The sequence below is a fragment of the Nesoenas mayeri genome, assembly GCF_963082525.1.
Source record: "Nesoenas mayeri genome assembly, chromosome: 4".
Taxonomy (NCBI): Eukaryota; Metazoa; Chordata; class Aves; order Columbiformes; family Columbidae; genus Nesoenas; species Nesoenas mayeri.
Window position 1 is genome coordinate 68,729,972 of NC_137540.1, and position 5,932 is coordinate 68,735,903.

Genomic DNA, 5,932 nt, shown 5'->3' on the forward strand with positions numbered 1-5,932 from the left:
GATCTATCTCGAGGGAGAAAAAAAAAGGTAAAATTATCCTTTTGCATGTTAAAGCTTACTTAACAGTTTGTACCCCTTCGTTTTCTTTACATGGTACACTGTATTCTACCACAAGACTCCAGTTAGCCTGGAATTAAAATTCCTTTATTAAGCTTTAACTAGAGTGCATATCAAGAGCATCATGGTAGCGTTAATGAAACACAGCACGTTAAAAATGAGACTGTTAATTCAGAGGTAACTGGAGCTGGTTCCTGCCCTCGTGTGTTTGGCAATTCGGAAATCCCTACAGTCAGTAACTACCCATTTGCACCTCGGCCAGCAAATCTGGCAAATTAAAAGGCAGCAGAGCTGCATCACGGCCGGGACGGGTCAGTGAGCCACGGGCAGCAGCACGGGTGGCGACGTGGTTTTGTAAAACCACAGTTCTGTGGGGAATTCTGACCAAGGGACTGTCTGTTCTCGCTCTCCAGAGCCTTATCCTGCTTTCCCCAGCACCGAGGTGCAGCTTGCACAGCAAGGAAGGGGCCTGATCCTCACCCAGGCTCTGAGCACGTTCTGCTCCGGCTGCAGGAGTGTGGCACAGAGACCCCAGCGGGCACATCCGAGCTTGGATAGCCACCTGCCAACCCTTCTCCTGCACAGGGACTAATAAATTCAGTTGTCATGACATAAAGAATCATCCTCATTTCACATGAGGACAAAGACAGAGGGGAAGCAACTGTCCAGGTCCTAGCCCTGAGGCCAGATGTCCCTGGGGTCGTTAGCTGTATTTGCTGAAAGGTGATGCTGAAGTGAGTCCAGATGCAGAGGTGGCCCTTGGGATTTTAAGGATTTATGTGCATGCATCCTGCACAGAGCAGAAAAGCAACGATTTGTGTCCTGCGGGCTGTGATGTTGTCTTTGGGCGCACAACTACCTCTGCAGCATCCCAAATGCCGGTCCTGCCTCTGCCACCCACATTGTACCCCACCTGTGATGACCAACCAACTCACCACCGCAACGCTACCACACCTCAGACCTGAAGGACACAGGACATCCTTAGAGGCTCCTTGTAATACCATTAAACTCATCTTGGTTCCAACAAACACCTTTTAAAACAGCCTGCTTCTCCCTGACAGGGTTGAGTACACTGCCAGCTATCTCCTTCCATGACGCCCAGCCTGAAACACCCGACACCCAAGGCACCCCATGGCCATGGCTCCCCACAGCCATGCATCTCTCCTCCCTGAGCAGCCTCCATTGCTGCAGCTGCTCTCTGAGTTGTACATGCCACAGAGACGGGAGTGGATGGACCGCGTGTCACCTGCAGGTGACAGCTCAGCTCCCGATGCTCAGTCCTGTGCCAGGGTACAGCCTGGCACTCGGGGAGAGGTAAAGCCTTGCGCAGAAATACCACCCCACATACCGCACGGTAACAGCAGCGTAGGGGAAAAGATCAGCGCTGATGGCAGCGCCCCAAACTCTCCTGCAGCAAGAAGTGCTGCAAAGGGCATCTCCCAGCAGAGGTGAATTGTGGCTGCCATTTCCAGGCATTTTGCAAGTGCTGTCTGCTTCGCATAGGGAAAACACTGCATGATTTTACAACAAATACCAGTCCAAGGGTTTCAAGTAAGATTAGAAATCACTTTTCTTGTTGCTTTGATTGCTCAGCATTACTGGTCAGGGACCATTCAGGGGCCAAGCTTCACACTGAGCTTATTGCCAAATACTGTGCGTGCTTGGGATGCCAGTTTGCTGAGGATGCGCAGGGCATTCCCACTCACTCCGTGGGGAATTGCCCAGGCTGTGCCGCGGGGCCGGGGGAGCCCCGAGGCTCTGGACCTCAGCCACTGCAATGCAAAGTTTCCCCCTCTTTTAAAATATTTTTAAAGGTTTTTTTGAAGAGAAACATCTACGTGCACATCACAGCCTGTAAGGTGCCTTCTCCCGTAAGCAAGGGCTCTGCGCCAGTCCCCTCCAAGCAGAGGACACTCAAGCAGCGCCCACTACCCAGGGATCAGAAGAAAAAGCCACTATGCCAAGGAGAGAGTTGGCAGCTGAGGAAACTGTGTCCTTGGTAACACCACAGAGCACGCAGGACAAGGGCAGTGGGCTGTGACAATCCACATGCGCAGCAAATGAAAAATAGCACCTAGCACAGCCGGGGGAAGCTCCTCCACGTCTCCAACACATGCTCTGCCTAAATCTGAAGCAGTCTTACTAGCCATGATGTTTACCAACTGAGGCTAAGACCCAAGAGAAGCTCCACTCGTCCCAAACTCCAGCTAGAGGTGTCCTTGGAAGGAGAAACCACCGAAATAAGTTAAGAACCACCTCATACTGATGGGAGCCTGTGTTGGAATTAGACTTGACAACTGGCAATAGGCTCTCAACGGGTTTCTGGCAGTAGGTCCAGATGGCGAGTTCTTCTGCTCAGGACAAACCCACAACCACTTTGTGCTGCTTTGCACAACTCAGATGCTGAACTGGGATGGGAGCATTCAGAAGGTGATGCTCAAGACCAGAGAAAGGGAAATGGTGATGGTCCTGATGCAGGACTGTGTCAACCATAGCTGCATGGTGCAGGAGAAGCAAGAAGCTCCCCAGGGGGGGCTGCAAAACCAGTGGCAGGGATACAAGCGATGAGCTGTGGGATCTCACTGTTCCATGCAATACTGTTTAAACCAGTGCACCCTGAAAGAGACACCATGGATGGATGGACCCACCCAAGGCAGGTCAGCCTCAGCACATCACCCTGTGCCCTGCACTGTGGTCTCTACCAGCACACTGGCCCAGGCAGCAAGGACAAGGCAGGCTGGACCCCGAGGACAGCAGCGGTGAGCCCGGCACAGTCCAGAGCCTGGGGGTCACAGAGAGCAGCACAAAGAGGCTTTCTGCCTCCAGACCTTCGCCTGAGCTATCACATTTATGGAAGCTTCCCATGAATGCAGATGACAGGACAGTATCACTCAAAGCTTTTAAGCCCAATGTTGTCTAATCCTATTCAGAGCAGTTCTGGGTGGGGATACAGCAGCAACGCCCCAGGTCCTGTACCCCATCCCACTGCTGCCACCAGTGACACAGCTCCGGCAGCCACGTGGGTTCTCCAGTAAAAACCAGGGCTGGGATCAGCGGCGTTCCACCCGCCAGCCCTCTCCATCACCCGAGGAAAGCAAACCCAGCCCATCTGGCAGCCAGCCCTCTCCTCCAGAAACGAGCTGTCCCGGCTGGAGAGCTGGGAGCAACCAGCTGGATTTGTTCCAAAGAGCCCAGTCACAAAGCAACTGGCAGAAGCATTAAGGGAAGAAATTTACTCAGCAGCTACCAGCCAAGTGGCAACGACTCAACCCTTATCGGTGCATCTCCGGCAGCTGGCGTGCCTGGGGAAGAATGCAGACAGCACCCCGAACGCTGCGCCTTCCCAAAGCACCCCCTTCCCAGGCAACTCAACAGGTATTACGATCAGATACTGCAATATCATTAGTTAAGGTTTACAAGTGTTTTTTTTTTTTTAAAGAAAATACTGGTAACCTGATGGTACTTCTGCATCTGTGGGATCTGGTGGGATTTATACCAGGTTTGGCTTTTCTGACAGGATGTGGAGTTTTATTACAAAGGCACAGGTATCAAATAAAACCAGCGACATTCTTTTAATTAAATATCCCAATAAAAAAATTAACACTCAATTTAGGCTTTATGTATTCCTCCCTTATTAAGAGACTAGTTTTGCTTTTTTTTTCCCTTCTGGAAAGATTTTAGTGCAGTGATTATATAGCAACAGAAAAATAAACTAAAAAAAGGCACAAACTGTTCTGTGTTTTTTTTTCTTTCAACTTTTGCTAACACTTTATATTTGTCTATTTTACTTCGGTTAATAAATCACTGAATGCAGCAAGAAAATATTCTGCCAATTTCTGTACACTATACAAAAACCCCTACCAACAATACATTATTTCAGCTTCAGGAGAAATGTACAGCATAGAAAGAACTTTTAAAAATATAGTGCCCCATACAGAAGTTTTGTTAATTAAACTCACGGTCTCTTGCTACAGTGCCCTTCATTCACCATCCTAATTTTCCCCCCTTATTGCTGAGACACACACCAGGACTCTGCCCCTCCGGCTCCTCCGGCCACGGCATCAGTGCCCGGCCCACAGCCCCAGCAGGGACGGATGGGGTGAGCCCCCTCCCCGCTGCCCTCACCCTCCTTTGGGCTGGAAAGGGCAGCTCTGGGTCGGAGCGAAATGCAGGCAGCATCCCACACGTGGACCCGTGACATCTCACCCCACGGCTCCTCCCTGCTGGGGCCCTCCCGCTGATGCTGCCCTTGTGTTTGCAAGTGCCAGCGTGGTTAACACAGGCTCTACCCTTTCATCAAGTGCATCGTGACAGGTGTTCGTTTCCCCTCCCACCCCCCACACATAACACCTCGTAAAATAGTAACTGTTTCCCCCCAGGAACTAAATTAAAGGGGTTTTCCCTTTAAATGTATTAACAGAGCTGAACCCCTCCACCCACCCCAAATTAAGTGCAGCCAGAAATGTTTTCTGTATACTTCTGATACGACGTTTTAAAAATGAAAACCTATCGATCTTCTTTTTCCCCAAGACATAATTCATGCAAAGTTGCTATTTGTTTAAATAAGTTATAAAAGTTGATATCTCAGGCTAGAAGAAGCTGTAGTCTTGGTTATTCTTTAGTTGGCAGGCACTGTACATACATACCGGGTACAGACACATGCCGAATCTGCTTTGCATTGCTTTTTGCATTGTACAATTCACAAATCTGACATCATTAAAGCAGTTAACTACCTTTGATGGAAGGCTGCAGTGAGGCCATCTACATTTATTGAACAAGCAGCTAGTTAAGATAATAAGTATGCTCCTCCCCACCCTGGTGCTCTCCAAAATGCAATTATCTGTCACATGTTGCTTCTCTGAAGTGGTTAGATTTGGTGTGCACATTAATGTGCAAATGTGTTGCCATAGGAACTGCAGCCTCCATTACGCCTCAATGACACCATTCAGCAAAAGCCAAAACTAAAAATAACAACAACAACAACAAAAACCCCTTAAAAATAAAACAAACAAACAAAACCAAACCCCAAAAGGCAGCGAAGAGAAAGTCCAACGCACATGCGGAGCCTGGCCCAGGACTGCAGGTTACACGTGGCTACAGAACAGCGCGGGAGACATTTAGGTTTGATCTGAACTTCACACTATGGTACAATGGGGCTCAGAGTTCAGTCGGTCCGAGTTTGTGCTGGCTTAGGAAGGAGGGGGGGGTGGAGCGGAGTCGTGGTTACCGGTTGCACCCGGGGTCTCTCAGACATTTGGCAGAATGAGGCACATCCAAAAAAAAAGTGCAACACCAGTGCCGTGGTGGCAGGGCGATGTGCTGGAGTGCGTGCACGCGCTTTCCTCTTCATGCATTGTAGCAAGCGGGTTGGGGTGGGGGGTTTTTTGCATCCCCCCACCTTTTTTTGGAAAACTATTAACCAGTAAATAACGGTTAGATGAATGCATATTCTACTTACTGGTGCATGAAATACTGAAAACTGCATTCAAGTAATATTTCTGCACTATTACGAATGCATCACTATGTTATCTTACACTTGGAAAAGGAGAAGACTATGTACACCAGAGCAGTGGGACTACTTCGCAGTTAGAGTTTTCTGTGCTTTACGGAGGTACCTGGGAAGGAGAGGCCGCCGCTCCGCTCCTCTCCGCTCCGCCGGGTCGCAGGACGCCCGCCACCGCCTGCAGCATGCGAGGAAGGAGCGCTGCTCGGCAGGACAGCCAGCTGCACAGAGCAAACCAAGAGATGACATGAGGGGACAAACACTCAACCCAAAATCGGCAATTCAACGGTGACGAGAAAGAGAAGGGCAATTTATTATTTTTGAAGGGGTAGGAGGGGAAAAAAAAAAAGATTTGGTTGGTTAGGTTATTTT